The sequence below is a fragment of the Cariama cristata genome, unplaced genomic scaffold (assembly GCF_000690535.1).
Source record: "Cariama cristata isolate BGI_N322 unplaced genomic scaffold, ASM69053v1 scaffold1414, whole genome shotgun sequence".
NCBI lineage: Eukaryota > Metazoa > Chordata > Aves > Cariamiformes > Cariamidae > Cariama > Cariama cristata.
In genome coordinates, this window is record NW_009612184.1 from 164,001 (window position 1) to 191,175 (window position 27,175).

General features: G+C 37.8%; 1 protein-coding gene across 1 annotated transcript in view; it reads left to right on the forward strand.

Moving 5' to 3' along the window:
* The window catches only part of CA10 (carbonic anhydrase X), a 204,175-nt gene that overhangs the window by 163,738 nt on the left and 13,262 nt on the right, over positions 1-27,175 (forward strand). The window lies entirely within an intron of this gene.

A 27,175-nucleotide genomic window follows, 5' to 3' on the forward strand; every position in this document is an offset into this window, starting at 1 on the left:
CGCAGTGCCCTACACACTCCCAGTATTTAGATTCCTCTCCCAGGTCTGTTTTTCTGGTTTGCTCTCTATAGGAAGCCTCACTGATGTGAGGATCTGTGAGTCTAGCATGGCTTTTCATCCAATAGTGCTAGCACATAGGCCTTCCTCTTCCTCAGGGAAGGAGCATTAAATCAGCTAGCGATGTCACTGAGCAGAGAGAACAGGAATCTCCTGCTTCTTCGTAACCCCATTCCTACAGGTGGTTACAACACCAAAGCAGAGCGAATGTAAGCCAGCCCCTACTACGCCTTGTAACGCTGGCATTCCAACAGCTTGCAGAAGGAAGTTTGAAATTCAGATCTGTCAGTTGCCACAGGCCATCTGTATTACATTTTGCAGACTTTATTGGAAATGATGCAGGTCATTTTTGAGCATTTCAGCCAGAAGATAAGTTTACTGTACTCCAGTGCTTATTAATGTTGAAAAATAAGCCTCTGAGGAAAGTACCAGATGAGGGAACACATGTCTAATGGAAGGGTGGTTTAGTAAAATCTCTATAACCTTGAGATTAATGTTCAGCTTCAGAGGAGAAAGTCAATAGGATAATGAATTAAATTGCTATAGGAACAGAATATAAATCAGGAAGAGGTGGTGGTATTGTCATCACTACAGTATAAGGAGACTCTTCACATGACTAATTCAAAATCAGTGGGAGATGAACATGTGCATTAGTTGCAAGAATGCACCTCTGTTCACCCTAAAGATTACAGGTGGCTTTGCCCGAAATTTTATAAAATATTCATATCCGTAAAAAGCCGAGTTAAAGTCCAAAAGACACTTACTCATCAACACATGCTTATTGTGTTTTTCTAAACTAAAATCAATTTTATATTTTAAGTTAAATGGGTTTTTATTGCTGGTTAATATAACAGAAAATAGGATTGAACAATACATTAGCACAGATTGAGGGATATTCACACCTGACTGGGGTCTGCTAATTTAAGAGCTCTGAATCATCCCATGGAAATTCCTTTCCACCCTCTATTGACTTTATAAAGAAATTAGGCTCTTTAACAAAGATGTGTTTTAGTAGCAGGCTACCTGGTCTGTCTCTCCTCTAAAACTACACGGAGGTGAAACAATCGCCTCTCCCTCTGGACAGCAGAGCCCTTCGGATTTAAAAGCATAGTCCATAGGAAAAAAAATAAAAAGTATGGTCCAAGGAAGAATACTGCTGAGATAATCTAGACAGCAAAGCTTACAGGGAGGCATACTGGGAAACCTATGTTATTTTATGAAGTAAAACCTATCAAGAACATTTTTAAATGTTCCCAAAATACTTCCCAAAGAAAAAAGAGATGATAAAGCAAGATTCTAAGCAAACATTTTGTTGACTAAAGAATCATTAAGGTGCTAAGGCTAATATACTTACTGTACCTGAAACCAGAAATAAAATAGTAGGTGACATTAGGACAGTATAAATGGAATAGGAAGATAAAAGGTAATGCTTTAATTTACTGTGTATTTTTCTGTCAGATATGGATCGTATTGTTCCAAAACCATTGCATGAAGTAATACACAATAATTAACCATAGTCTGTTTGTACAAACATGTAATTTAGATTACACAGTCTGTTAAACTGTCAGGCTGTGGCCTCACTTCCATAACTGTAGCTGAGAGCAAGCAGAAGCTAGAGGCGCAGATCAAAAGGCTCCGAGCCTCCTCGACAAAGCAGGAAACCTGAATATCCCTTAGGCTCCCTGTGAAAGTGCAACATTTAAACAAGCCTTCTACACATCTACAAATACATCCTATGTAGCTGCTCTCTCTTTTCCTAGGAAGAGGCCCACAACATCTCTCAGCTCCATGGAGTCCAGGCAGCCACGCTCCTGCAGTCCTGCGGGGCAGCTCAGCACCAGCCTCCTGCCTGAGCTTGAGTAGTTTCAATGAAGGGGAAGGACAGAAAAGTTTGGGGCATGTAGCAATTGTAAACTTATCCCCCAGTGGCTACACAGGAATATATAAACAGACAAGCTACAAAGTACAAAATATCTGCCGATTTCATGAGATGCTGCAAATAATCTCCAAAAATCTCATACTGAAAGTCTGAATGCTAGGTCTTATTTCGCAGATTTCTCATATTACTTTGTTCTGACCCTTGTGTATTTGTATTTCTTAAACAATTCAAAATATCCGAGTTACACACATTTAACTGTTACTTTGTTGATGTCTAAGAAACAGGTCTGCAGATAAAAATGCAAACTAATTGCTGTACCCAATTCCATTTACTTGATTTCATAGTCCATTAGATTTTTTTTAGGGTTTTTGTTGTGGGAGATTTTATGTACTTATATGAATTATGAACAGAAGCGTGGGGAGAGGAGATGACACACTGATTCCTTAAAACCAAAAGCATAAGATGGGTGGAAAGCCAGGCAGTATCTGTACCATCTAAACATCCATGGCTACATGGCAGTAATAACAATTTTAAAGTACCAGGCAGAATAACGTATTGACATCCAGATATTTTGTAAGCAACAAATGGGCAATATTTAAAATGCAGTTGGCGTTTCTTACCGAGGAAGCCTCTCCTTTTGAACTACTCCGTTGGAAACCACAAGAAAGATGACTTTCCAGGAATATGGAACAGAAATTTTTGTGGTGTATTTTACATCAAAATGCAGTAAACTTCCTACACTGGCTATGTGCGAAAAATACGTCTCAATCCTTAGTGACCTTCAAAAGCAGTTTCATCTTCAACACTTTTGAAGTGGAATAGTTGACTTTTAACTTGTGTTCCTTCCTGTATTTTTTTGGCTAGACAGTAATCTTCAAGTCACGGGTAATATACGCTTGTTAAATAACAAATCCCCAAACACGATAGCCAGGAGAAGTTATAGAATCAAGTGAAGGTGTAGCAACTATAAATCACTGATCATAAATATATAAATAGAAAAAATACACAGCAGGTACAACTCAGTTTTATATGAATGGCTGCATTGCTAGGCAGTGCCAGTATACTGTTGCAGTCACGGTCTTACGTTTAGTGCTGTTGTAGTCACACTGCCATTTTTAAAGGAAAATTAGATTCTAGAAATAGCCGGTTTTATCTTTCCCTTAGGAAAAAACCTTAATTACACAAATCAAGTTATATAACGTCCAAACTTTATATCAGCAATAAAGAATTTTACTTCATGTATAATCAGCTTCTCATATCATAAACACCATTCGTGTTATTTTTTCACTTTTCTAAAACTTGATTAGCAGTGGAAATACAAATGAGGTTTTTGACTTATTTTTTTGCAAGGGGAAGAATTTACAGTTCATACTACAGGTCTAAGTGTGTGTTTTATGATAGCACAGATAAAACTGGAAAAGTTTAATGGTTTTCTTTGAAGCCAATTGTAATAGGATGTTTCTCTGTGTATAAACCACAGAAGTGTAGTTATTGCACCAACAGGGAATCAGGATTGGACCTAGGTACAGCTATGGCTCTTCGTAGAACACAAACTAAGAAAAAGATATGGGGGGAGAATTACGTATTTACTTCTTTCAGCAGAAAGACTAACAATAACATATAATTGAAAGGAACAGTCATTTAATTTTATAATCCCAAACAATCATTAGATACCATCTGGAGTTTGAATGATGCTTTAGAACAAGTGTTTAAGCACGTATAATATTTGAGACTAAATTTCAGGTATCCAAGCAGGATTTTGATCTTTGGTTTTGGCTTGCACTTTTTCATTCTATCAGATTGCTGAGGTATTTGTGGAGTCATCGCAGGTGAAAAATTACAGTTCACTATCACATCAGTTAAATGAAGGACCTTTACAGAAGTATTTTAGTATGTCATCATTTAAATTATTTAGACCTGGTAAAATTGCCCAAAACAAATTGCATTAAGTCTTTCTGGAATAATTGAATACATTAACATTTCAGACAACAAACAATACACAAATCACCTGATTTCTGTAGATTATGAATTGATTTCTAGAAAGCATTGTTAAATCTGTAAGTATTTGAAAATTTTGTAGATAATGTTTAAGGGAGTTAGTGTTAAAGCAATGCATGAAAGGCTGTTGAAGTTCGAGTAACCAGCTGCTACATGGCATTGAAGTTCTCTTCATTATTTCCACTGGCGTGCGATAGGACTTCTACTCTCAAGTCAGTTACAGTGAGAATCAGAAATGTTTCTGCAAATGTTTGCCTATCACCTAAGTCTGAAAGCATCCAAATTCCCTAGATTTCTCAGTGTTTTACCAAAGCACATTATTCTTCCTAGATTCTGCATAGGAAATTCTAGGTGTTTGATACCAGGAGCTCCATTTCTGGTGCCTGGTATTTTTTGCTTCTGTATATTGCCGTCTGAAGCTATTGTGATATAAGCTCCATAGGTACTGTCTGCTATATTTTGACATTTAAGAAACTGTACAGGGAGATTTTTAGAGGGTTGGTTGGTTGTTGTTTTTTTCTTCTTTTTCATTATCTACATATACATGGGTGTTCCTTGCCAGAAAACTTTCCTTCTTTGGAAACTCCTTTTCTGAATCTTAGGAACTATCCATCCATTAGCAGAATTGTAGGAGCTGTCCAAAGAAATTGCAAGCTCTATGACAATGTCAGCTTATATTAACGTAGCATGTGACACAGCAAAATCTCTGCTGCATGGAATAATAAATATTGAATTTCTTAGTGAGTGAAATGAATTCTTTTAGCAATTAATATATTTTTGCACATGTTTACTTTTCAGTTACCAACTGCTCTCTTTGGGGGAGGGGGGGGTGGGGAGGCAGAAGTGGAAGAGAGTGTCAATGTACTGAGAGCACAGTCTGTCACCAACTATAATCTAAATCCCTTTGGTGCCTCAATTTTAAAATCCAGCATCATAAAGCAATAATGTGGAGTTTTTCTGCTTAGAGTAGCAGCTGTAGGATTTGCTCTTTTAAACCACTGGGACATTAAAACATTCAGCACTCTAAACCTCCAGTGTCACTTACAAAGTATTCGCTTTGCCTCATTCCAAATTATTATCATTTGCTTGGGGTGACTTTACTTGCTACAGGATGATCCTTCTTTAATTAAGAGTAATGTACCTCTACAGTAAAAAACTACACTCATTTTGAAATGGGTTTTATGTTACTTGGCAATGATTTTTCTTGTAAATTTTAAATTTTTTCTCAAATACATTTAATGTAACATTCCAGAGAAAGGAGGATTCAGACTAACTTCTGACACAAAAGCTCTTGCAGCTATTATGGACAACCACAAAAGAAAATAAAAAGGAAGCATATGTGAATTTTTATTCAACAAAACACTAAAACAACAGTGAGCAATTACTGTAAACATTACTCTGGACAAAACTCTCATGAAGGCAATGGACTTTTGTCTGAGGTAAAACTGTATGATTTGTTATTTATGTACTAGCCACGGACATCAGACTGCAAAAAAAAAAACGTAATACCCTTTTTTAGCCCAGTCTCTCTGAAGTGATACTGCCTGTGCACTGGAGGATGAGTGCTGGCAATCAGAACATAAACAGGAGAATCCAGAGTTAATAACAGATGAGACACAACACTTTCAAGGTACTGATTCATCACCAGCAAACAGAGTGAAGTTCCTCAGGCACTTGCATTTTGGTGCTGAGCACTCACACAGCCACATATGTCTTGATTGCAACAACTTGTTTAGTGCTTAAGTGGAGTCAAAACCAACTAGTTCTGAGACCAAGCATGGCCCTTATAGCCATATATCCCCAATAGTGGGGATTCACTTTGAAAGCTGAGCTTTGGGCAGTGAATGTGACCCTGATTTTGAACAGTCTGAACTTGTTGGTAAAGCTCTCCTGTGGGAGGCTGGAGTCCCTGGCTCATACCCATGTCCAAATCAGGCAAAGGAGGCAGCCAAGATAGTATGAAAAGTCTTCAACATCCTACGTGGATGCTCTGGTTGCTGTGACTTGGGACCAGAAAGGTGGGGGGGCCATATCCTCCTAGGACTGAATTAGCCCAGGAGGAGATCCAGCTCAAAAGTCTTCGTCCTCCCTGGTAATGATTACTGTTTTCTAATACACAGTGCCAGCTATGAACCCTTACCATTAGCTCTCTGACCTTCAGTCTATTTCTGTAGCTTCAGCTACTCCTTTGTTAGGTCTTTGTCCCTTACCTTATGTTTAATAGTTGCTTATGAGGCATTTTAGTATGTTGGTAAAAAGCCAACTAAATCATGTCAATTCTAGCTGCCCTTTTATTACATTTTCAGGGAACGCTGTGAGGTTGCAGAGTTACAGTTTTCATTTAGCATACTGACTTGACCTTCCTCCATCACTGTAGACCTTTCCTTAATTAAAAGGACACAGGCACACACTGCCTTCCAGAAAGTCAACATACTTTAAATTTGAGGTATTTTATTTTAATCATCTAGGTAACTGATACTTTCAATAAAGCCTGAGAAGGAAATACTTTGAAATCTTGTTTTCTGTAGACAAAATTGTAATAGATAATGAATTAGGATATTTTACAAACAATAAAGGGAAGCAAAGTTAAGTTTTCATTATCATTTCATAAGCATGTCTTTCTACAATTATTACAATTAGATTAGTTTCTTAGGCATAGCTACCTTTAAAATAGCATGTGAGTGATAGTAGGCACAATAGCATCAGTGTTAACACCATGGAGAATTAGAGTTGTCAAGGTTAAACCACATTTCTTCAAAGTCTGTTTTCTTTCCATTTATCTTTTAATATCTCACCTTTATCTAGCTGCGCTCTTATCTCTGTATAAACCAACTGGACATCACTGCACACACCTGCCAAGATTTGCTGGTTTAAAACTCAGCAGAAATTAATTCATTCTAGCCAGTTATTTTTCAGTAGTTTGGTTGTTTTTTTTTTTTAATCTAGCTGCCATGAAAACATTTTCTAACTGATGGTTTGCCGTAGGCACATTAGAAAAGCACTATATACAAGTTACTACTCTGAAAGTTCTATCAAAGGCAAAGAGAGTTCTGGATTTTAGCTAGAAAGGGCAAGTCCATTACTGTCCATCACTTTCCATCATCTCAAATTTTATTTACTCTTTCTTATCAAAATATGAACATGCTACTGCCATCTAGTCCCTGGAAATTCTGCTAATAACAGAACCAGTTGGCAACACAGTCTTAATCTGCTTAACCTTCAGTATAGGGCTGGTCAGAAACAGCTGTCACATTGTCTCAAATATTTTTTATCTTTCAAGGCATATTCAATGTGAACAGCATACATTTGGCATATTTCACCTTTAGCAATTTCTTTCCCATTTCCTCTGACAATCTAAGCACAAAGTGATCAAGGACTGACCTATCAATCCTATACAATATCTCCAACCCAGTCTGATACTTTGAAGTTTATGGCCAAAGCACAGCATGTAGGTATGGTCCTGAGAGGCCCATCATTTTTCATGCTTATACAGGATTTAATCTTATGGCATCCATGGCTACAGGAGCTCAGCCACCCAATTCTCATTACCTACTGCTTTTTTGCTTCATACTATGTAAGTTTGAAATACCCTGGTGAGGTTGTGTAGGCAGAAGTTTCTTCCTCCTGCTCCCAGCCACCAAATTATCAGTGCAGTACGTTTCACTGAACTAAAATTCCTTATATAAAGCAGTAGAGGAGCATGACTTTCAAATTGTGGTTCTGCTAAGATTCTCCAGAAGCAAGAAACATACCTTTATCCTTTTTTTTTTTTTTTGAGAGAACTAAAAAGCTTATGGTAATATGCATAAATGATAATTTAGCATACTTGTCTGAAATGAGGAATTCTGATTCAGAAAACAATAAAACTTCTTAGTATTAAGTGTACTACTGTCAAGTGCTTTGAGACAAGACAGGTTAGTGTTCATTACTTGCTCCCTTCACATAAAAACAGGGAAGGGTCAACAAAATATCATAAAATATGCTACCAATAAAAGCATAATTAAAAATACATAAAGCATTTGCAGAACAATCCATCATGGGTGAAACCGAAAGCTCTCTTTACCACACATTCCTTTAGCAGGACATGCCTACACTTCAAAGACAGAAATCGTCAGAGTCAGAGCTCTGGTCTCAATTCTGCATATTGTGAAATTACTTTGTGGCTTTGGGGTTTGTGGATTGTTTCTAAAGAGTATTTTGCCATTGACCTGTGGAGTCAATTTTACCCGAAATAAAAATTACTACACCAAGATCGCTCCAGTTAAAATAGATTTTGGCACATTTTGTTCCATTTTTAACTTCAGAGCAGTGGTCGCAGTGAGATATTTCCAGTGAGGTAGCTAATGGACAAGCTCAGGAGAATGGTGCTGCTGTGGTTTTAAACAGTACAATCCATCCCTGACCACTCCTGCTTTAGGCAGGGTTAGTGCCATAAAAGAGGCATCAGACAGGAATATTTCCATGCACATCCAAGGCTGCGAATTACAGCCTAACCCTAGAAGTTGTGGTTTAAGGCAGACTTCTCTATAGTAGTCTTAAAGCTCCTGTGCTTTACGTACCCGGATTATCCCTTTGGCAATCTGCCTGTACCCACAAACAAAACGTCATATACACTTAGAGCCCTGCTGGGGGCAGGGACATCACAGGAAAACCAACAAATTACTGTAAGGTAATCTGGAGTGATGAAGACATTGGGTCTCCAGGCTCTTGGCTAAAACACAAAACAAAGTGGCAGGAAATCAGGGAGATTTCTGATAGCCTCTACTTGCGTTTCAGCAAAATGTCTTTGAAATCAAGTTCCCTCCACAAGGTACTTTGGTTTTGACATGTAAGCATTTTCCAGCAAAACCCTGTTTCAGCAAAAAGAAATCCCAACTAGTTCTGCTTATGATCAGTGTAAGGCCTTATTCTGTGTGAAGCCCAAGGGTGTGTTCAGTTAAGAGGATTTTCACTGTTTGATTTGTAGCTTAGAGCCTCCCTATCTAGTGTTCCTAAGTCACAAAAGGCACAATAGAGGAACTCTTCTTCCTTCTAACTGGTAGAGCTATTCCCTGAGGCAGTTAATTAGGGAAGGAAAAAAAATCAGCCTTATTCTTCCAGATTCTAATGAATGACTGTGTTTCATTCTCATAGGATTTTCTTTTAGAAATCCAGGAAAATGATGAAAGGAAAAATGGCAGGGTAAAAAAAAAATAAAAAGATACAGAAAATACAGAAAATCAGTATCTGAAGTTCCAAAAGCCTTTTTCCTGTGGCCTATTTGAAAATACATACCTACTTTTAAAATATACTCAGTACTGGAGATGAATACTTCAAAGAAAGTTGGAAATCTTTTGTTAGAATTCTGAGCTTTCAGGCAGCACATTTGGGGTCTATCCTCACAAATCTTCATAGACATTAACAGCCCCACTGAAATAAGTGAAACCATGGGCATGCCAACAAATGTAAAGTAAGGTAGGATGTGTGTTTACAATGCAGTTGTTACTATTGGGAGCACAATACAGTGGATCCCAATACAAGAAAAGCAGGATGCAGTCCCTAGGATTTAAAATATTTAAATCCATCTAAATTTAAAACTTTTTTGGCTGCACTGTGATCTTATATATGAACTTCACATTCATTTTTTCTTATTTGATGTACATAAGATAATACCAAATAATAAAGTATCTAGAAATTGCTAATACTGTAGAAATTACCAAATGATGAGAGTGGAAACAGAATTTTTAAAAAGACACAGACTTCTTTACTAGCACAGAGCACCACATCATTGTGATGCCATCCGTCTTTCAAACGATCTTGCAAACTCATCAATATTTTGGTTGTGATTATCAAACAATCTTTGGGCAGCTTGAAGTAGATCGATTTTACCTCTGTACTGCTAGACAGTATTCCTTTATTTTGTGCTCTGAAAGTAGCAGTTTATAATTCAAGGTGAATGACCTTTATTAAATCTAAAGACGTACATCGTTTAAAATAAAAAATTGGGGAATACTAGAAAACCAACAGAATTACTGAGCTGTATCATCTTATATCAGCTGAAAATCTGTCCTTTAATGTTTGTGAAGAGGAAAATAAAAGTGCCATGAAGAGCTGGAAGAGACCGTCTGTCTCCTTTTAATTCGTTGCTTTGTTTAGAGTTGGGCCTGAACCAAAAACCTAATTCAGACATGTCCAGTGTTTGGAAGTGGTCACATCCTGGTCCCCTTGGATATTCAGAACTGCTGATAGCTGTTCACAACAGACACTAATGATAGCCCATGTAATGCTTTTTGTCAAATGCTTTACAGTCATTATCGTGTTCCCCATTAACTATCAATTACCTTGCAGTGTAATTATTTTGCCGATATTACAAATGGGTAGACCGAGACAGACAGGCTGAGTCAACTGCAGTCATGACAACAGACCACAGTGCAGTGAAGACCAGAACACGAGATTTCATTGTGTTTTCAAAGTCCTGGAAATTTTGGCCACCTGATTTCTCAAAATTCATTTATAGTGGTAGATGAATATCTTAAATAGGCATTGTCACTGTTATTTCTATGGCAAAAGTTAATCACCCCAACACACACTGCACTGTGCAGACTACGACATCCAACTGTATTAAAGGACAATCATGAGTTTCCCATATGCACAATATTCTGCCACCCAGAAAGTCTTTCATCATCTCTATCTGAACCTGTTTCTTACCAGCTAGATTTTAAAGTTCCAAAATTTGTAAAAAGCAAAAGAGGCAGATAAAAACAATGCCAAAGTGAGAAGACCGCAGTGTAATAAATATGCCAAGCTAAGTAAATCTCAGAATACTTTCTTCTGAATTACAGTAGGGCTGTAAGCATTAACAATATTAAAAGTCAATGAAGCAGTAAAAATAATTTATAAGATGTATCCTCAAAGTTCATGGAATGTTGGTATGGTAAATAACTTTTAAAATGTCTCTAAATATATAGTAATTTTTCTTTGGATGTATAGTCTCAGATTTATTGAACCATTTAATTATTTTGACAGTCTTCAAACTTTGAGATGTTGATTGATTCTAATCAGTAGATGTGTAACTGAATAACTGTTTATCAAATTGCTGGTAATGAAGCAAACAAAGCAATTTATCCTTAACATGCACACATTTCATTTGTATACATTATCTACTCTATTCATCTGTGTGGAAAGTGGAGCCTTACGAATTTTTACAAAACAAACTGTACTATGGTAACAACAGCAAAACAATGATAGGCTTCTTATGTAATTTTAATTCATATTGGAAATCTAATTTACAGCAGTGGCACTATGCGTAAAAATAAAAAAGCTGTGTATGGCTGTGTGAACACCTCCAGCTGCAGACAGTAAAACTATTGCCGATAACTTAAGAAAGAAGAGCATAGCCTTTGTAATCCAAAGTCTGTGGCCTGCTGCAATGCATCAGCTTTCAAGTTGTTAGGCCAACTTTTCTAGAGTGGTCAGCCCAGCGAGAGTTACAAATAGTTGGCTAGGTGACAATATTTTTCTTTGTTACTTAAGAAGCTGTCTTCGCTGTTTTGATTCATCGAAAATTTTCCTCCTCCTCCTATTCTAAAGCAATGTGAGTAGCTCCTGCTTTAGGCAGATTGTGCTGTGGCATTGCTAAAGTCTTTTTTGCTTTTATTGCTGCTAGTAGTTCTACCCTTTTCCCCATTTGTTTTTAACAGTGGAGGAACCAGATGAAAAGTGTGTCTGATGAGCTGATGGAACCCCAGCTGCTGGTTGCCCCTGTCTTTGGCTCATTGACTGCAGAGGAGTTTGTCATGGCAGCAGCATCCTTATTTTTACTTTTGTTTGCTCTAAATTTTCCTCTGTACTGAGATTAGAGCTTATTTTTGTAATATAGACTGACCTGTATGGTCAAAGGTATTCTGTTGAAACAGAGTTCCTGGAAACTACAAGCAGATACTGCCGAAATCATTGGCAATTGAGCAGTTCAATAGCATCACTCGCATAACATTGTTTCATCTACTCTGCAACAGTGACCTATAATTGAACCTCAGTCAGAGGGACCATAATGTTTTATCTGGGTCTTTTTAAGTAGTAGGAATTGCATTGTCAAAGTGGATCTATTTTTATCCATCATGAAATTGTTTATTCACCAGACTTTCAGCTGGCTGGGAATAGTCTAAGTATGATGAGTGAACAGAGAGCTGTGAGCAAGCTACTGCTCATCTTCTAGGCCCGTATAATAACTTGTCCCTGTTCCACTCATAAAACTCCCCTTGATATCAGGAGGATTTGTGACAGTTGCCAGATGCCAGGCCCCAACTCCAGAGCATTCCTTTACTACTGAGTATTGAATACTTCACTTGTAAAGTACATCAGGAGCATGAAAGATGCTGAAAGATAAGTTCTGTTCTATCGTTCCTTGCTAAAACCTTAAAAGTTCTAGCAAAGATAATAAGGTTATCAAATAATTTATCGGAAGTACAAATATAGTACTTTCACATCACTACTCTGAGTACGAGCAGGTTTAGCTTGTGCTGTTCTCCCAGCTACATTCTATGTTCAAGGCAGTTCTTGGGTCATCTTTTTTTATACAAACAGCAGTGCTTCAGATGACACAGAATGAACTTTGCTAAAAAATTACAGAATGTAGAAGTTTAGTGCTCCAAGGTTGCGAAATGGGAACAGAAAAGCTGGTTATGCATCCATTAGTTTGCTTGCCCATACAGTCTTTTTTTGCCTCCCTCTCCATTTTCTTATCTGATCTGCCAAAGAGAGATCAAACAGGGTGAATCAAACAAGTCAAAATAATTCAGAAGGTTGGAGTTTTTTTCAGCCACACATCAATTCTGCTGAATTGCAGCATCATTCTACACATTTAGGTTGTACATTAACGTTGCCCTCCTCATACAATAAAAACCTACAGAATAGTATTTTTAAAACACAGTTAAGTTAGTGCAACATTTGGGACCTTTTGCATTTCTGAAATTTAATGATTCTAATTATGCAACATCCAAGCTAAAAAACAGAATGAAAAGACATCGTTTGGCAGTACAAAGAAAAGGTGAATACCATAACCTGCCAGAGCATCCGAACTTACTGTTTGTGCTTTCAGAAACACTTGCAAGAGCAACCTGTGACATCCTCAGAAGGATGTCAACAGCAGAGCAGCAGTGCTGCCCTTTCCCACTGTGATGACACCTTGAAAAAGCAGCAGTCTGGTTTCCAAGATATATTCACTAACCTCTGAACACCACTGCAAAAGGAAACTAGGGTATATTTAAGGACTATTTGCTTATCTAGGAAATGCACAACGAGGAATGGCACAGCTGGATAGCGGTACCAACATTAGAAGAATGACAGATTTTAAGTGATAGGAAGAAACAGGACAGAAAAGGGCAAGGGAGAGGTCTGGTGTTCATAAAAGCAGAGGAATATATGGGTCTAAATATGGGCAAGGAAAACATCATGGACTTAGGTGGCACAGGAGTCATTATAGGGAAGTCTGAAAAAGAGCATGGCTCAAAAGGAATCCAATCTGTGCTGGGCACATTCATCCACTAGCATGCTTTTGATTTCATCTTTTCATCTGCTGGCAGTAACCAAAATTGACAGGGGCTATTGGAGCAAAATTTAAGTCTATTAAATGAAGGTGGGCATCCTCAGTTCTGCACAGAAATATAGATTGACTTGATAAAACAGCAGAGTTTAGTTGAAATTACAAGGGACAAAGTAGACGAATTGAAATTTGGACTGGAGTAGAAGAGCCAACAGCAACTTTATATAATGTGTTTGAGAGTTGTAATGCCCTGAAGTACTAACAAATGTATTTTTACGTCTCATCCCAAGAGTCTTACAGATTTTTTTCTGGAAATGTCCTAAAAATCTCAACCTTGATGTTCAAACTTACAATTATTTTGAGCAAACCTATTTCCCTGGTGAGTTGCCCTCTTTTCTTCTGCAACAAATTTCTTCTACTTGACTCCCAGTTCTGCACAAAGTGATTTATTAGAGAGATTGCATTTTTTTTTCCCTTCTGCAAAGTGTCAGTTTCTGAACATGATCAAATAATCTCCTGCGCTTCAGTATTGACTAATTTTAATTATTAAAACCTTTCTCCCAGGAAAAACTCTTCATGCTGTTTGCTTAGAAACCAGCAATTTTTAATAGAATTCAGGAACTTTTTTCCTTGAAGAGATCAGGGAACAATGAAGACAGAATTCTGACTTTAAACTAGGCTCACAGTTCAATGACTTTTTTTAAAAAACAGGAAGAACTAGCTTTTTCCTTTACCTTTTTTCTATGTGTCTCCCTTTAAACTTGCAATAATGGGCTTTGCAAAGGGTAGACTAATAGTAGCACGTAATTTGTTTTGCAGTAAAACATAATCATATATCATTAATTATAAAGCTAAACACATACTTTGCATATATACTACACTTATTAAAATCAGAAATCAATCTTTTATTAGATATCATTTTAATGATATGCAGTCCCCATTGTCATAATTTTATATGGGATCCTTTCCTCACAACAGCCTAGCAAATTGATATTATTAAAGTGTCAATGAAAAAAATAATAGCTACATTCGTATTATGATTTCTCACATTTAAGTTCTCAGGTTTTCGCATCACTGACAAATAATTAGATGTTTTAGCAAGGTAATAGGATAATTACAGTGTTGCTTCATAACTCAAAATCTAAAGACAGCACTATGTGCATTTAAAGTATAACGCAACTTTGGCTACAGACATGAAAAACCAGCATATCTTACCACAACAACAAATTGTTTACTGCAGTATAATGAAATCAAATACACGCTTAATGATGTAAGCTCGACAAAGTAATAAAGTAATATATAGAGTCAACATTATCTTCAATTAGGTATCTACTTTGGTTGAAGAGTTCTTAGCATTACAGTTCAAAAAGCTGGATTTTTATCTGCTGTAATTTTCAGCTCCATTGCATCTGCACACTAAGAGAAAGGTTCTCTTTCGTGGCACAAGAGCAGTGAAATATGTACATACCACAGGATAATGTACATAACAAAGAAATTAAATAAAGGAAGAGGTGGCAGGCACAACATTAGGACTAACTGAAGAAACTACAGCTGGTCAAGTTTGTGAACAGTAATTTCATGGAGGAAAAATAAGACATACCCCACAGGAGACATTGCTTGTATTAAATGATCTTTTCTTGCACATCTAACAAAGAGCAATACCATTCCAGTCACTGTGCACCAACATTCATAAACATTTGCATGATTTTATGAGTTTGGCATGAATTCAGAGCTAACCACAGTATTTGCCACAGCCCAGCATTACAGCCACACTGTGAGCACACAGCTCCCTAACTACGTGGGGAAAGCAGGAACCACGATTCACCCTTTAAAACCACCGTCCTCTCAAGGGTGTTTTGGCAGGTGGAGGTGGGTGCTGTCGGGGATGGGAGAGCGGCGGGCACTTAGGATCAGTAATGCCACTAAAGGGAATAGTGCTGGAATGAAACAAGTTGAAAGCCGGTTGTCGCAGAGCTGCAGCTGTACCTTTCACAGCCCCTCACCTCATTCAGATGTTAATCCCCCATGGAAATGACACTGCAGATCCCCATCCAGGTAGTATTTCAGGGGTCTATAGCTCTTCCAGTGGGAACTAGAAGCAGCAAGAAGTAAATAGTGTATGGTATTTGCATGGCAGTCAGAAACACTCTGAAGGCCAGGCCCTATGCCAGCGAGAATAAGGAGCTGCTTTCACAGCCTGACAGAGGCCAGGCTTTCTACCAGCAGGAAATAGTTTACTATGTGGACAAAACAAATTTCAAAGACTTTTAATTGGATCATCACCTAAATTCACCTTGCCTAACTGCAGAAAGTCCAAGAGACTAAAGATTTCATCAGTTCAGCATTCTGGAGCATGGCACATTCCCTGGTTTTCTTTCATTAAGGGAAAATGTCTGTTTGGCATTTCAGGTATTTCCATGACATATTTTCAGCATTTCAGTTACATAAATTAACCTGCAAATGAACACAGACCATGTTTTCTAATGGGAAATAAAGCTTTGACTTCACTTGTCTGATGTAGAAAGCCTGCTGATACAAATTGCCAGTGTAACTTTACTGCTGCCCCTTGCACCACCATCATGTCCAAGAGGCACATTTTGAGTACTGAAGGGACAACGGACTCATCTATGTTTTAAAGACAAACATGTAAAACACTTGTGTTGCTGACCTGAACCTCTGTTGCAACACTCGCCATCCTTTCCAGTGAAGAGCTGAATTACCAGTTAGATTTCAGATTCATAATGAGCCAGATTGTATCATGAACACTCACACGCAGAATCCCCAAAGCACTCTGTGCTTGGGAACTTCCTTTCCACAACCCTCAAATCCCATTAGGCAGATCTGCTTTTAAGGTTAGAGATGATGCACCATGGCTTCACCCTCTGTTCATTTGTCCCTCCCTTCCTACCTGGAGCACTATTCACTTTTCTACAATGAGGCTGTCTGCATAACTGATTTTCTTCACCTTTTTGTCCATTTAATATTCACATCTCATTGCTCAAACAGCCCACAAAGACATGGCAGGTACCATATTTCTGGTGGAGTTACAATTGGTTTTCATTATTTTTCACTGACCTTCACTTAGTAACTTTAAAAACTTGTGAATAAAAGGGTAATTTTGGGTGTGTTCACAAAGGTAACTCTCAGCTTTACTCCCTAATGAGTAGGCTGGATTTTCAGATGGTTTCTTGTTTCTAAGCATTTGCATTATACAGACAAGACAATCTGTGAAGAAGAGGTCATCGGTGTTTATAGCTAGTCTGGGCAACAGTTACCAATGAGTTAGGAAAAGGTTGCTACTGTGCTGAGATACAGGATTAGCAAGTTTCTGAAACAAATGGAAGAGCAGGAGTTCTTCTCTTGTCTATCTGAAGCAGAGACATTAATTTGTTGTGGATGTAGGGATGCAGCTTTGAGAGACGATGTAAAACAAGAAATTGCAGGAAATACCTTTAACAAGGAAAACCGCTGTTAGATCCTTGAACTTCAACCAAGCACAGTATAATTAAGGCTACTGGAAAGGCTTCTGTGATCATCATCTTCCTGTTTGTTTGTAAACGGCACTACTCTGCCGTTGTGTGGCTGTACTGAACTGCTCTTACCATGTGCCAATTTTCAGTGCCCTTTACAAGGTACCCAGAAGAATGTGTTCTTATGATAAACAAATGCTGCTGTGTGTAATTTCATGCCCTTTTAATTTATGCTGTACTGCATTTGTTGAGTAGTGTTTGCCAATATCCTACTTTCTTTCACCAAATCTGCAGATAGAACAAAAAGCTTACTTTATAAAAGATAACTGGCTTAGTTATGACTTCTAAGTGTCAGTTATCTTTCCTACTGAGTATAATGCCACTCAATTCATTTAAAAACAAGATAATTTTATAGTTGTCTGCCTTAAGCTGTACTATCTCATATTCTTAGATAATTCATGTCCTCTTGTTTTGTCTGTGCTCATTATTTCTCAACTTCAAACTAACCTTTTAAACCACAAATGTGAAACTGTCTCTTATGCAATTCACATGAACAAAAGGCAGTTGTACTTCCCTTAGCCTTAAAAGAAGCTTCCAGCATATTCTTAAACAAACAAAAAAAACCCCAAACCCTTATTTTCTGCCTGCAGGGTAGATCTCTGCCTTCTTTCCTCTCAGTCTGTGACCCTGCACCTTAAACAGGAAATCCTGGTGTGAAATTTCTACAAATGATCTCTAAAAATTTGACTCTCTAATATATCATCTCATCTATCATAGCATTAATATCCTAAAGGACTTTCAATAATTCAATAAAACATTCATTCCAGAAATGCTTTTGGCTATTTTGAGTCAAGCTGGGCTTCCTCAGACTTTTCTGTGTTTGAGCCCTCAGTTTAGATTCAAAGATTTAACGCTACGATTGCTAGCAATTACATCCATTTCAAATTCTTTTCCTCTTCTATCAGGCTTTAAATGTTTCCCTGTTATGACTCTTTAGGGTGCTGGAAATCCAAGTGTCCCACAGTCTCCTGCCAAAACTATTTGTATTCTGAGCTTCTTTTTGCACCTCTTATGGGTGACATGTCACAAATTGTCATGGATCAATAACAGAAATTGAACTTCATAACATAACATTCATTATCTAGATGCTTTCCCCAACACCATTCATGTTACATTTGAGCTTCTCACAACACTGTTACAGGAGAAGTGCAGCTATTCCCATGTCAGAGATGGGAAGCTGGGCAGAAACGGTAGGAAGATTTGCTTAAGGGCAGAGAAGGAGTTGAACATAATTTTCTTAAGTCATAGGTGAGCAACCCAATCACTAAAGGGGAAGGAGACTCCTGAGAGGAAAGCATGTGTCAATAAATCATTCAGAAAGATCCCATGAGACCCTGTGTGTATTTTCACATTTAACTTTCAATGGATATACTACTAATATTTTGCAATTCAATTGGTTTAAAACAGAAAGTCCCGTCTCACCAAGTGCCTATGTCCTATCCTCGCCAAGTGCCTATCTTCTGTGTTTATGGACCACTTTCCTTTCCCAAAGGGCAAGCAGACCATCCCCCTTTCTTCCCCTTCTCCCTGCAAGAGCAGCCGATTTCCACACATCCTGTGCTAAGCGAAAGTCCCATCTCACCAAGTGCCTATGTCCATCTTCTGTGTTTATGGACCACTTTCCTTTCCCAAAGGGCAAGCAGACCATCCCCCTTTCTTCCCCTTCTCCCTGCAAGAGCAGCCGATTTCCACACATCCTGTGCTAAGCTCTTCTCCCATCCTACGCCTGCCAGCAGGGAGTGGGGAAGGAGAGGTCACCAAGTCACACAGCGCGGCCGGAGCGGCAATGACAGAGTGGATGCCTGTGCTTGTGCTAGGCTGAGATCAGGCAACAAGAGAGAGCATTCGGGTAGGCAGGCAGGAGCTGCTGCCCAAATGGGCTGGACAAGGACTTCCACGAACCTCAGATGGACCACACCAATAGCTTCTTAAAATATAGCCTCAATGTTATTCTGTGCTTCCCTTATATGCACACACCTTATTGTCATTTTAAAAATATAAAATCCCATGCTTCATTTTTGCCATGGAAAAATTATATTCTTAATTTAACAATATACGTCTATACTCAAAAGAGCAGGTAAAACAGATAATTGCCTTATTTCTGCTTCTGGTTTTTAATCCTAATGCTAACCTTTTCTTTGCTTGTTAGTTAACATTGGGTATATTAAGCTTGACCATTTTTTTCCTATTAGATTATAAAATGAGGACAAAAAGGATAAGGCCTAGATCAACAACTAGATTTTCACTAGGCCAAATTTTATTAACTTTTACTGATCATTCTTTCACTCATCAGTCTGTGATATTTCTCTGTCTGCTCTTGCCCGTCATGCCCACCCTTTGAACAGAAATGTAGCTACAGATGGTGCTTTGGCAAGGTAGACCGAGAGCTGCAGTGGCATCACATGTTGTTAGAGAAGGCTTGAACCGTCAATGCATCTCTGTCGCACCGTTCGGTGACCTTGCACGTATGTCCTTTTGACTCAATGTCTCAGGGTAACTCAATGAACAACAAAAATAGCATCAATTGCTACTTCACCACATTTTTGACTTGCTGGAGCCATTTTCTGCTGCTTTCTGGTCTGCTTGCTAAAGAAATACAGAATTCCCCCAGAAATTCAGAGCACCATTATATAACGGAATCTCCTAAATGGAGCGTTTATACTGAATTCATCATCATGGTGTCTGAGCATCTGTCATATTTAAAATGAGAAAACAATTTAAATGTAGTGTTTAGTCAGAAAACCCTGCACGAATCCAGAAGTGATGACAAGCTCATCTAATAGCCATTTTTCCTATATTACTCCTATTCTCTCTTAAGATGTAACTTTTGTAGATGATGGATTGGGTCAGTGCCAAATTACAGCTTGCAATGAAATTTCACATCAGCCAAGACATAATCAACATTAAACATCTGAGTCTAAGACTTCATTTTGATCCTCACATAAAGTGAATTGCAGAACAGTGTCATTTATTTATGTTTACCCAGCTCTTGCTCATCTGCTAACAATGAATGACAAGAGTGGTTGACTGGCAGGTCAGCCAGAAATACCCCGTGTTTAGAGTAATCAGCAGTGGAAGGCTTCAGCAGTGACTGCCCTGTCAAAATTCTCCTGAAGTCACACAGCAACCAGCATCACAGACGCATCTGTGTACCTCTGGGGCTCAATTTGGATTTTTCCTTCATTGTGTTTCTTACTCTCTGGAAGACAGTACAAACAATTGTGACACTTGCAATGGTTCCAGCAGCATTTGGATGGCAGGAATCCATCACCTTTCGCATTTATTTCTTCAGTCTATCATTTACCTAATTTTTTGGTGTTAACGCAAAGGTGAAAAGTCCTAATAGCAAATTCCGAGAGATGCACAGCCAATCTGATCTCTCAAGCTAGTAATTTGTACTTTTTACTGTAGTTCTGTGGATGCTTAAAGAAAACATGAAGTTTTAAATATTGTCCAACAAAGCCTTTTTCCTACTTGCAAATGAGCTAAAGCAAGACTTAAAAAAGAAATAAAAACATACAAAAATATTAGAGAGATATACTTTAAAGTCTTCTACACTTCATTCAGGTCATATTTTTCATATTTTCTAGCTGCAATGGTTGCATATAAAGAAGGAATAAGTATGTTTTGCTCTGTTAGTAGCCTCATCACTGTAAGATACCAGGTCAGCAGCCAAAATGACTGTCCTGCTTCAGATGCGATTCTCACCGATGGCTTTTCAAAATACTATTAAACACCCAGTTAGAGTATCTTAGGACAGATTCCTCAGAAAGCTTAAGACTCTCACTCACATTTCTTTTGTATGTCTGCATCTAGAGATAACTACTTAAACCTAAAGCAGGCAATGCTACTGTTTTGGTTTCTTTTTAAGAGAGTCATAATATATGCTGAAAATAACACAAGGTGTTAACTACTTCGCAGGGAACTCTGGATAAAGCTCACAGTTGAACACCATTTGTTGAACAGAGGTATTGCAAGTTCTTGTTACCAGCTGGTCTAATGAAGTGTTGGACACCATTTGCAGTTTAAGTGCTATTTCCTGGCATATCATTATTTCTAGTAAAGTAAACTTTGCACGCAAGCATGGCTAACCTTGACTGCATTTCCACTTTACTGCACGATGCATTATTGCATTTCTCTGCACATGCTCTTATACAGCTCTCTGCTCAGAAGCAGGAGAAAACGGAGTTCCTTCATTGCATTCTTAGTCTTATTCTTTTAAGCAAAAAAGAATTACAATTTCTATTTATCTAGGGTACATTTGCTGTCATATTGCTAGAAATGTGGATGACAAGGCTTTCTATTAAATCAGTATTTTATAGGCATTTCTTTACAATCATGAAATAACTGTCAAAAGTAGTTAAAAAAAAAACCAAACACATATTTGTCAGCAACAGCCTAAAGAACCTCAGTTTTAATAGAGAGGACATTAAAGAGAGCCAGAGATACAAAATTCTTTCAAACAAATGTTTTTTTGCATTTCTCCTTTGTTATATTAAACTGAGTTCATCTTTTTAACTGATTTTAATATTAAAACCACAGTAGTTTGCTAAAATGCTAAGTAAACTGCTGGAAGTATTGGTGGTGATGTAAAATTTATTTTACCAATTTACCAACAACATAAGAGTACCTCACTGCTGTGGGCTTATACATAAAAAATAACATACAGGTAGATTTATAGATTAATTAAGAAGTATGTGAGTAATACCACCTTGGCAGATCCTAACATTTCATGGTAGAGTACCCCGTACATAAGAAAAAGATGGTTTTGTTTTTCAAAGACAGTTACTGTGAATCATAATTTCTATCTTCTTGCACCGCATTCTTCTGAGCCCGCTAACAGCCCAGTTCTCCAGCTGTTACTTTGAATAGGCTCACTGAAAGCAAACAAGGGACTGAGAACTGGACCACAGAGTTGAAGTTCTTACCCTACTTGAATTGTAATTTGTACCTTGAGCAGAGTATCCACCAAGATGCATGATAATTAAATACGTGCAGTCTTAGTGCATTCTCCTTGCATATGGGTTGACAGCATGTGTGGCCAAACAAGGTTTCATCATTATAAGAATTCAGGAAAAGACACCATTAACATCCAGTTCCAAATCCTAACCAATTATGAAAAAACTGCAATTAACTTTTTTTCTTTATTGAATAGTCCATGTGATATCTAGGCCTATTGTTAAGACAGACACCATAAAAATCCTTCATCATTTGCCAAAGACAGGAAAATTTCCACTGCATCACTGCCAGCTATTCATCCAATGAAACAAATTGGGACCACAAATTCGGAGGAGCCTGGTGCATGTTCTCACAGATGGTGCTATACCTTTCCATGAAGCAGGAGGTACATTTAATTTAATTTAAGACAAATCTAAAAATATTTTCATCAGCCACACAAATTACACATCCTAGAACCAGGGGACATTTAAAAAAAAACAAAACAAAACAAAACAAAAAACCTCATTTCTTTCACAAAATGAGGACCTCAGATCTCATACCTGTTCAGATCCATAAAATTAATACCATAAAATAACTCTTAGGCGATATGACATTACCGCTCTTTCCAAAGGGTTTTACAGCTGCCACTGTATTTTAAAACTAGAATATCAACTGTTGTTATTAATACCTTTTAACTCATTCAGATTATTTTCCTTACTAGACACCTGCCGTGCAGAAGTTACATTTCTTTTGCTATTTTTATTAAACTTTGGATAAACAAAATGTATAATATTTTTTCCTTAATGAGATCTTAGCCACTTTTTACAAGGACTCTGAATCAAAACAAACATTTAACTCGTCTTTTTGAGCAATTTCATTTGCTTTGGTTCCCTGCTGTGCTGGAAACGTGCTTTGTGCTTGCTCTCAATCAAGTATCCCAACAGTTTATCAGGTAGTACAACATAATACAAGTATTATAGTTATCCTGCTGCCATTCGCTTCGTGGTTTAGATCTCTTGTCATTTACAAATCAGAATGTTTGTGCACTCAATTATAACACTTCCAAGTGAGAATAAAGAGTATTCCATTACTCCCAAGAGGACTATGGAAATGTTTGTGTGTAAAGTACCGTGATACTTTAAATTCCCTCAGTTTCATATTTCTTCACGTCTCACTGCAGCAGGACATCTCACAATGGTCTAACATTTCTAAAAGGGTTATGCATACACACTAGATCAAAGCTCTGCAATTCACAGAGGGTCTTTGTCCAAGTTAAAAAATTGCTAAAAGACTGCTGAAAAGAGTCCCTGGAATTTTTGGCACCCACAACCATGAACACAGCAAACTACCTCCTTTTGCTTAGCCAAAGAACCTTGGTCGAATGCCACATAGGAAATATCCTGCTACTAGCTCTGCCCAAGGACGCACATTTCACCTGGGTGAGGGATCAAGAAAAACAGCAAAACGCATTGCGGAGGAAAAACAGTACAAACAAGATGAGTAACAAGTACAGAGCTGAACTTTATCAAGGTACAAGCAAAGAACAGGTTATTACTATTATAAACACACATGCACACGTGTTGGGAAAGGGAATTAGATATCTGTTTTCCTCACAGTAGCCAGAACATGAGCCATAATATCAGCCTATCTATATTATTCTGCCCCAAAGACACAGCCTACCAGGCTGAGGAGAGTATGCTCAGCAGATTACCCCGAACGTACAGTTGTCAGCTTGTGTTGACATTCCCAACACCACCAACCTCAGGTGTCTAAAAAGGGCTGTGTCTGCTCCTGGTCCAATGCCCATTCTTGGGTGATGGAACAAGGGCACATTCCGGATTCTCACCAGCTAAAAGAGAGTAATTAATCTTAATTCTCTTCTTGTTCCTGAAAAATAGAACTTCTATAGCTCGAGGAAAACAAAGAGCTATCCGTTGTTCTGTGGCAAATTAATCTTAAAGGGGGAATCTTCCAAAGAAAATCAATAGCTTATAACAAGATTCTGTATTGTTTGAGCCCTGAAACTCAAACTAGAATCAAAGGGTACTTTCAGCATTGCAAGTTTGCTCTTGTTGTGTTTTGTTTTCAATACAATATCATAATTTGAAAAACTGAGATTTTCACATACGAGCAGTTTTAGTTATGTGTGGCTTCACCTCCATGGAAGACTCTAGTAATATTTAATACAGACTGTAAGATTACAGGTATTTCAGGTAACTTTAAAGAAATTATTCTCAAAAGAAGGAATTTAATAGGAATTTAATAGTTTTGTCCTGCATGTAATATTCTATATCTAAGACATCTTTAATCATTTGTACCTGTCTAAATTAGTCTGTTCCATATGAGAAACTTTGAAAATGATGTCTCCCGACACGGTCAATCTTTTTTAAAAAAAAAAAGAAAAACCTAATGAATTTAACCATGACACCATGGAAGCAGCTTTAAAATTAATTTGGATGCAGGGAGGAAGGGTACAACTAACACAGAGAAAGTGACATGTTTCAGAAGAAAAAAAAGTCTGTCTTCATTCAGCATTGGGATCTCTGAGAAACAATAATGCACAGCAAGGCCAGGGAGATCTTTTCAAACTATAGTGAAGCAAGATTTCTCAAGCACACTCTCCAAAATGGTTCATTACCAAGCTGAGATGTGATAAAGAGAGGTGGAATGGGGCAGAGGCATACAAACCTGCAGGAATGGGAAACCTGGAATGAAAACCACTTGAAAGCACTGGTAAAGAATGCCAAAGTTCTCAGACAAGTAGTTTTATTGTAAAGACAGTGCAATGCAGGGTGGAGAGATTATTTATAGATCAGTAAAGGAAATAACTATTCTAATTTGTAATCAGTTAAATCTGTTAACTCGTTTCCACAAATACCTATAGACCGCCTGCATTCTGGGTGTGAGTTTTGCACAGAGTGAATGGTGTCTCTTCCTGACATCAAGAGAGTTCTCCAGCAGAGCCAGGACACGATCATGTGCTGAGGCTCATGTCACTCATTGCGATATAATGTGTTATGCAAGACTAGAACTGCACTGGACAGTAGGCTCCTTGCAGCAAGTCTGGGACAAATATCCTATGTGTGGTCATATATACTTCAGGAGTTTTATTTCCATAAGTCCCATCAGTAAAAATGAGAGTTTGACATTGACTCAGGGCTTCCATGGGTGGAAGGAGAATTTGGTCCTTACTTTTACCCATTCCTGCCCTAGACATTTTGGCTTGTTAGATTAACTTAGTTTATCTAATTCATTCTTATTCTGGGACTTTGTACAGAAGGAATTCTAGTCTAAAGCAGATTTCATTATTTATTTCCTTGATAATTCACAAGTTAGTTTGGCTGCCAGAGTGAATAGTTGTACATAAAAAGAAAAATATGTTACTAAGCCTAAAAATTTCAGCGAGGGCACAGTCTCCAGAACCATGATGTTATCAAAATTCAGTAGTACTGCAAAGTGATGACTAATGAGCCTATAACCTCTATGTGCAGCAGAGTAAATGCTCTCATTAATTCTTTACAAGACCTTTAGAAAACGTACTGCATTCATCCTGCTTCCTAGCTGTCAGAATTTAGCAGATGACTTCATTGGCTACTTTGACATTTTTACTTTTTCGTTCCAGTTTGGTTTGTTTGCCTGCCTTAAAAAATACCTACTGTGTGAACTGGAAAAAGGTCAACCAATAGTTCCCAATCCAGACAGGACAAAAGTAACCGAAATTAACACATTATAGCAGTAATTTTGACCCTTGCTTTATTTTTTTGGTCTGTGAACCGTAAATAGTAAACTCTACGTGCCAAAAATCTTCTAATCTTACTAATACAAATATTCTCCTTCCTTTCAGAATTTCTACTACCCCTTTTTACATCGATGTCCAAGCAGTAAAACAGCATTGCTAAGGGATTTGCGGGGTGGTGGGAGGACAGTGCTTGGTGGATTTTTATATTAGGAAAGCTCATAAGATCTGGTTTTGAGTAATTTACTTATAAGAATATATTTTGCCATCAGGGCAGAGTGTAGGAAATACGACTGTCTGAACACTCCCAGAGTGTGGACGCATCATTTATCTCTCAACTTATAGACTGAGATAATAATGGCATAGGTTACACATAAATTTGGATGCTGCTATAATTCAGATCACTACCAGTACACATGCTGGTGGATATACACATTTGAATGGCAAAGCAAGGCTTTGTCTTCGTAACTTGATTGTGCACTGCAGATCTTATAGGGAGGTCATTCTTGCAGAGAAATCCTTGCAATTGCATTTCACTACAGAAGCACCTGACATTGCATTCATCCAAAAGACAAAGTCACCAATGCAGGCACTAAACCCTATTTCAGTGGGTTTTGGGGTGGGGGTTTTTTTTCACGATCATAAATAGGGAAAGCACACTATGATGCAATTTCTTTACTGGTAGTATTAATCTTTGGTCATTTGTACAGTTAAAAAGAATACCAGACATAGATCAAGTTAACACTGATCTTGTTCGCAGTATTTAAGTCCAAAAATTTCGGTGGACAGCCTTTAGATTTATGCCAGCACATGGCAGACACACCTGATTTTTAAATACAAATACCAGGCTGCCGCAATTCTGAAAATGCCAGAACAATGACCTTACTTTTCTAATTGACATCTGAAAACTAAGAAAGGTATCTTTAGGCTAAATAAAGCTAACTAGCCTTTCAGCTTCTTAAAAGTACTTACCTGCCTCACGTTCATCTCTTAAAAAAAAAAAAAGTGAGGCTACAAATTGCAATATAACTGGTAACAGCATCCAGTGATCCCAGACAAATCAAATACCATTGCTCTAAGACATTTACATATGCAGGGAGAGAGATGAACTGTGCCTTCATAATTTAAAAGTTCCAGCAAATCATAAAACTAAAAAGCAGAAGGAAAGCTGTAGGAGCTAAGGAGAGTCTGGTTAACAATAGTACAGTGGAGTGCCTAACTGTAGGAGCTTTTGTAACTGAGTTTGTAAAATCTAGGGCCAATTAATATTAGTATTTTAAATTCTGTGGGTGCTGGTTTAAACAGTTCCAGACCCGTATTCCATATGTTTCTTCAAATATTTCAACTCCTGATTCCCCTGTGTTTGGCTTGAGGCTGAAAAGTACAGATTACTTGATGCCCATGGCAAGTGCTGTTGCAACAGGGAAATGATGTCAACCCCTGCAGTGCAATTCATAACTTGATGTGGGTAAATTCACTTACTGGCAATTTAGAAGAAAACATGCTGGTACTGTGCC